The following is a 6,453-nucleotide window of genomic DNA, read 5'->3' as shown; positions in this document are numbered from 1 at the left end:
ATTTGCCAGAATCAAGAGTGAGAATAATAGCACTTAGAAAAGCAAGCCAATTTGTATTCCCTGTCACTGATCTGTTGCTTTTTATTTGATGCCAATGTTTTGCAGAAGAAAGAAAAGTAGGGTTAATTCAATATTGTGAAGAAGGAAAGAAAAAGAATGTTATCATTTTGATATATTAAACAAAAATATATATTAGTTTATGCACCCTTCTTCATTTGTTTATTACTAAAGTGAAATAGTATATTTGATCCTATTTATTATTAAGGTCATCAATTCCTGATTCTATTTATTTCTCCAGACACTACAACACAGAATGACTTAAATCAAGCAGCAAGAAGTTAGGAGCTTGAGTCTGAAGAGTATTTTGCAGACAGATACGAGCTTGTGTTGCCCATGTTCCAGCCTACTGGAAACTAGCTAACACTATTAGTGCAGAAATCACCAAAAAGTATTTGCTTCAGTTCAGAAGTCTGTCTGCAACAAATTAGGATTTATTCCTAGAATCTGGAAGGAAGAAAAGAGAAAATGTGAATATTTTTCTGATATCGCTAAGTTTTAACCACATTTCAAATATACCTGATGCTGGTAGTTCTTGTTAACAGTACATGAATGCATTTTTGCACAATGTAATTGTTTAAGTTTGGTGTACCTGCAAGGATTTTTCTGTTGCTATTTTTTCTTTTTCTTAAAAATTATTTGCTATTGTGAGTGAGGGCTGTTCTGGAATTCACGGGTATAAACAGTTGTCTTTTATGCAGGATAAATGTAGGAAACATACATTTCTTTATCGAATAGACCCTGGAAACATTAAGTGCCACCACCCAAAATACAGGCTGCGCACAGGAGCACTCAGCAATCCAAGCTGTGTGGGTGAAGTGATTTCACTGCCAGCTGCATGCAAGTGCAGCAGTAGGCAGGCTGATACAGTTTGATAGCATTGTGTGCGTCTGTCCAGGACAGTTACAAAACCAGAGGATTTGACAGAGGAGCCAGAGAAAGCTGAAGGACTAGCTTTAGGATCATGGCCAGAATGAACTTGTCCGGCCAACTGCTAACTGGAAGAGACTAGTACTATGAGTAAAGAAACTCTCTTTGCTTAATTCCTCCTGTGCCCAAGGAAATGGACCTTTGTATATTTTTTTGGGGAAAAAAAAGGGCTACATCAAAGTAATGCCCTACTTCATTTTCAGTTTCTCCTAATGGAAGACGACTGACAAGATTCCAATACAGACCACTTACTCAGGTCAAAACCAAAAGCTATATTCTTGATTTATAATTCCACATGAAGCGGTGTTCTGGGGATGTAAGGTGAATGGGGTGAAAATGGGAAAGAGACTAAGTTTGCAATTTGAGAGACTCGGGGAAATGGCTTTGTTAAAAACATGCACTGCATCCTTACTCTGCAAAGCCTTTAAATACTTGTTTAATATTAACCATATGTGCAGGTCTCACAGAAGAGTCCTTCTCCCTTTCTCTTTCTCTCTGTTTCTGCTTTCACTTCTTGTCCCGAGCCTATGCTGAACCCAAGCAAAGGCAGTTAGAGATCAAGTGCCATTCAGCCCTGGAGCAATAGACTGGTGCACCCTCAGTCAATTGGGGATCGTTCACACGCATCCAGTCAGCACGTAGGTGTTCTCGGGGACTAAATTGTGCTTTTCGCAGATAGAAACATTAGGAAACTCAAGCTATGAATTTTAGGAAGGCAAGATTGCATATATGAGAGATGAAATTTTTCAGAGGATTAGAACTTGGCCAAATTTGGGTTAATTCTTAGTAGGACAGCAAAAAGCTGTGTCTGTGACAGCAAGGCACCATCCATGTGCTCTACAGCCCTGTTCCAGGGCTTGCCGAAAAAGCTTTAAGAATCTTCTCCATGAAGGCACAATGTTGTTTTCTTCCATAGCCACATTCTTGGCTACAATTGAAAAAAGTCAGCTGAAACTTCAAATTATCAGCACAAAAGAAACCTCTGGAATGTAAATTGGGCTGAATGGCATTCAACCTGAGTGGCCTCAACTTGGCAAAGTTATAAAAAGTTGAAAAATAAAGATTTATAATGGGATGTGCCATTGCCAGACAATGTTCATCATAAATATATGTGTCCATGCGTGTATGCCTGTACACACACACAACACACGCTTATACACATACATATTACAGTGCTACTACATGGCTGAAGATTTCATAAACACAAATATCCCCAAATAATTATATATACTAGCAGTCAAATTGTAAGAAAAGAGAGTTGGACATTTCAAGGATGTTAAAATTGTGGCAAAAAATGTTCAAAGTGGCTGTGAAGTTAAATGGGTAGTTGCTATTTACAAATATGATGATTACATGCTGTCACCATGGAAACTTGGGATGGAAAATAAAAAGCCAGTTTTGCTTCATCTTGAAACTGCCCTGATGGGGAGGAAAAGAGTATCTAACATTCCTCCAGTAGGAGACTAATTGCCCCTCTTAAAGAATGTACAGTATGTTTCTCCTTATTTTTAGGTACTATGCAAAGTTTTAAAACTGCAACCAAATGAAGATAAGGCTAGGATAAGAGATACATATATTGTTAAGAATCACAGCACAGTATGATTTTTTTTTTCCTATGCTATTTACTGAAATGGTAACTGTTAAACATTTTCTCTTCTAAGTCTGCTTCAAGGGATTTTGTGTCACATCTAAGTATATAGCCTGGTAATTCTCCCCAAGTACATTTTTTCCTTATCTGTGTTTCTGCTTTGACAATATAATGAAGCATTCTCTAAGGATGTGACTCATTTCCATCAAAACAAGCTTCCTGAGAACCACAAAAGAGGCAGGGAGATGACCACTGGCCCTGGAAATGCTTAGGACAATTCTAAATGTGAATCAGTTGGAAGCATAAATTGAACAAGTTATTCCTAAATAAAAGATGTACCCAGCGGGATTGCAGCAAGCACTGAGGCTGGAAATCAGAAGACTACACAGATGGTACCATCTGTCTGTCTTCTGGGAATCATTCTGGTGCTGAAAAAATCCCTCTGAGACAGATGCTCAGAGCCACGGATGTGTTTGCTAACAGACACACATGCTACACCTGGCAATGTTGTGTTGGATCCCCAGTGTTCGCCAGGTACCCGTACAGAAACGGAGCTGGCATATTCAATGCGCCAAGGCTAGACAATCAGTGAGTGAAAGGTCTTGTTACCATAGGCTGGAGGTTCCATTAAAGATGTGATTAAAATCCCGATTCCAGCCTGAGTTTGAATGCAGTAAAAATTGCACCTGCGTGACCTCTATCCCCGGTCGCCATCTCCGGGTGAAAGTTGATGACCAGCTCCACTTGTCCCACAAAGTCTTTCATTCAAAGAAGGGCAGCAGGCCAAGAGCTGCAGGCCTGTGGATGCACACTGAAACTTTAAGATGAGTCTTTAAATCTCTTTGATATTACTTTTTCTTCTTTTATACAGTAAGTTTGTTCCTTTTGTTATATACACCAGCTTACAAGCCAGTAGTTCATTTTATATGGACACACAGAGTCCAATTTACATCAGTTGCAATTCTTACCTATTTCATTGAGAAGAAGTGTTGTTATTGCTATATGGAAAGAACTACCATTTGCAAAACTCCTGAACTTGTTATTTTTCTTCTTTTGGGGGACAAACTCCTTTCCAAAAGCTGTGCTATTTGACAGCTGAATGCCCTTTGGCTTTGTCACTTTTCACAGTGTTTTTAAAGTTATTCCAAATTATTAAAATTAACAAGAGTGAGACACTGCACTGAGGCACTTTCAGACGGTAATGATTCTACACTTCTGCTCTGATACCTGTCCTACTCAAATACACATTTGAAGCACTTTAAAGCAGAAACATCCACTAAGATTAATAAACTCAGCTTGACAGTTCCTAGTCCAAGTGCTTATAATGGCAGAGACAAAAGTCTTGAGTAGTTATTGTAGAAAAGCAAATGATAATTATCTGCCAGACATTTCCATGCCATTTTAAAGAAAAAGCGAACATTCAGTGCTCTTTGCACCTCCTCTGTGATAATGCTCACCAGTGATTTCCACTTGCCTATCAATATATTCTGCTTCGAAAGTTCAAGTAATCCAGCCAAATGCTGACACTTACGTGACAATAAGAAGGCCCTACAGAGAACTCGTTTCTTCAAGAACTACTGTCAGAACTTTATTAGAATTAGGAGAACTTGATATTTACTAAAAATGATTAAATAGTTCTTCCTTGTGTTCACTTTCTATCAAACCTGTACCTAAAACTTTCTTTAGTCCCCTATACTGCCAGGCCTCGTGGCATGCACGGACTGCCTGGAACAAACCCTGCTTATAACATGTCTCTGTTCCGGTAACACCAATCCCAACAGCAAGAGTCAATTATTTAATTGTTAATTAGACATTAGCCACAAGGCTGACCACAGCCATGAAAATGTGAGTAAGCACAGGGAAATGGAGTTTAGCTATGTCTAGTTTGGACAATATTGAATACATTTAACTTTTCAGTGCAAAGCCTGACCCACCAAATTTTTAATTCCTAATCTCATGCTATCTGATCTAGACACAACCTTTATCAGGTAAACATATTCCCCCCATACCACATTCTGCATTCCTTTTTTTTACTGTTGAGTAATATCCAGGGAAGTACTATATATTGAAACTCCATTCAACAGGGATATTTTTCCTTATTCTGATGCTGCAAATTGTGAAATCCTCTTGTGGCTAACTCCCTCATTAAACAAATATTTGTTCAGGTTCAGAAAAGATTTTTATGATTAAGTTAGGCTACCTTTAATGAAATAGCTCATGTTTCATAGACCTCTACCACAAGAAAATACAGTTCTCAGTTGATGTCTTCATTTACAATATGCTATTTTGCATTGTGGCTCTGTTTAGTGAATAAGCAAAGACTAACATTTTACTGAGACTGATCCATACGACATTAAATAAAAATGCCGTATTGCTTATCTTGATATAAGCAGTGTTTTCAACTGAGTTCTCTGATACTTGATGTTAAACTACCACATAAAATTAAGACTACTTCAAATCTTCATGGTGCCTTGGATTTTACATTTAAATTTCTGAATTTGCTAGCAGATATGTTAAAAATCTCAAGCAGAAACTCTTTGTACAGCTACGGATCTAAGAAGTGCCTAGAATACAATTCATTCTACCAAGTAAAATATGTCACATTTTGAAGATAAGAACAGAACATTACTGCTTTTCCAGAGGCTTCATGTGAAAAACTAATGTGTCAAGTCTGCAACTAGCAACAAGGCGGCTTGTATATCAACCAGAATTTTTTATGCTTTTTAAAACCTCTGGAGTGTGTAATGCTGTTATCATTCTTTTCTTTTCTTTCCCTTTTTTTTTTCCCCCAGCCTAGGTACACGCTACTGCTTTTAGCAAACTTCTGCAAAAAGATGTAATCCTTCACACTTGTTTGCAAATGTTGGGTGCTCTCATAGCTTGCACAGCTCAACCCAGAGTGTTTATTAGCAAGTGCTGCTTCATGTGGGGACCTTGACTTTGAATTCTTCATGACTTTCTGATGCTAGTTTCTTTTTCTGAAGTATCTGGATTTTGTAAACTGGTCTTGGTATGAAAGTAGTACCTGACTTCCATAAATTCTGGACTAGGTGACTCTTTGTTTACTGTATCATAATTGCTTTACTGGTGGGTTAATGGTAGGTGTTCAACCCTGCCTGTCTCTAATAAAATTTTACTTTTCAGCATAGGTAGTTTACAGAATTTAACAGCTGATCTCTTACTACGAAGTCAACTTTCTAAAATTATAAGGTTGGATGCTGAACTTCAGATGAACCTACTTCACTTTCTTTTCCTACTATCAGTTTAAGAAGGTATCATCTAGTCACCACAAAAATGCTACAAATATCAACCTCACCACACAACAGTAAGATTTAAATTTCTTTTGACAGGCAGCAACATAATGCAAATAAAGACAATTCTGTGGCACCACATATTGATGGCAGTGCGGCTCACAATCATCATTAAATTTCTGTAAACAGTTTACTAAGAAATTGAAGGCAATAAATCCAATGAAAATAAGTAATGCATAGGAATGCATATGATATGCTATTCACAGCTTTCTGTATTGCCTTGCCCTTCAGAGTCCTACATTTGGGCATGGGGACAATGCTTGTTGCTGAATCTGTGTAATTTTATATTCCTTAATGACTATATAAAGCTCTTCTAAACTGGATCATGTCTGGTATTCTTTCTAACACCCTTCTTCCCTCATGTAATCCGTGCCTTAGAGGAAACATAGGACAAAGCTATGTTTAACATTTCTGATAAATTTCAATTCTGTTCGAAAAGAAAAAAAAAACCTGAACAAATTAGTTATTCTGAGTACCATGAGCTCATTGCATTTCTGCAAGCATCCAGAAAATACCAGATACACCCTATCTAAACAACCCCTTGGTACATGACCTTGTGGTGCAAGT

The sequence above is a fragment of the Calonectris borealis genome, chromosome 9 (assembly GCF_964195595.1).
Source record: "Calonectris borealis chromosome 9, bCalBor7.hap1.2, whole genome shotgun sequence".
NCBI classification, from domain to species: domain Eukaryota; kingdom Metazoa; phylum Chordata; class Aves; order Procellariiformes; family Procellariidae; genus Calonectris; species Calonectris borealis.
The sequence above is the reverse complement of the archived record's forward strand: the minus strand, read 5'-3'. Positions refer to the sequence as shown.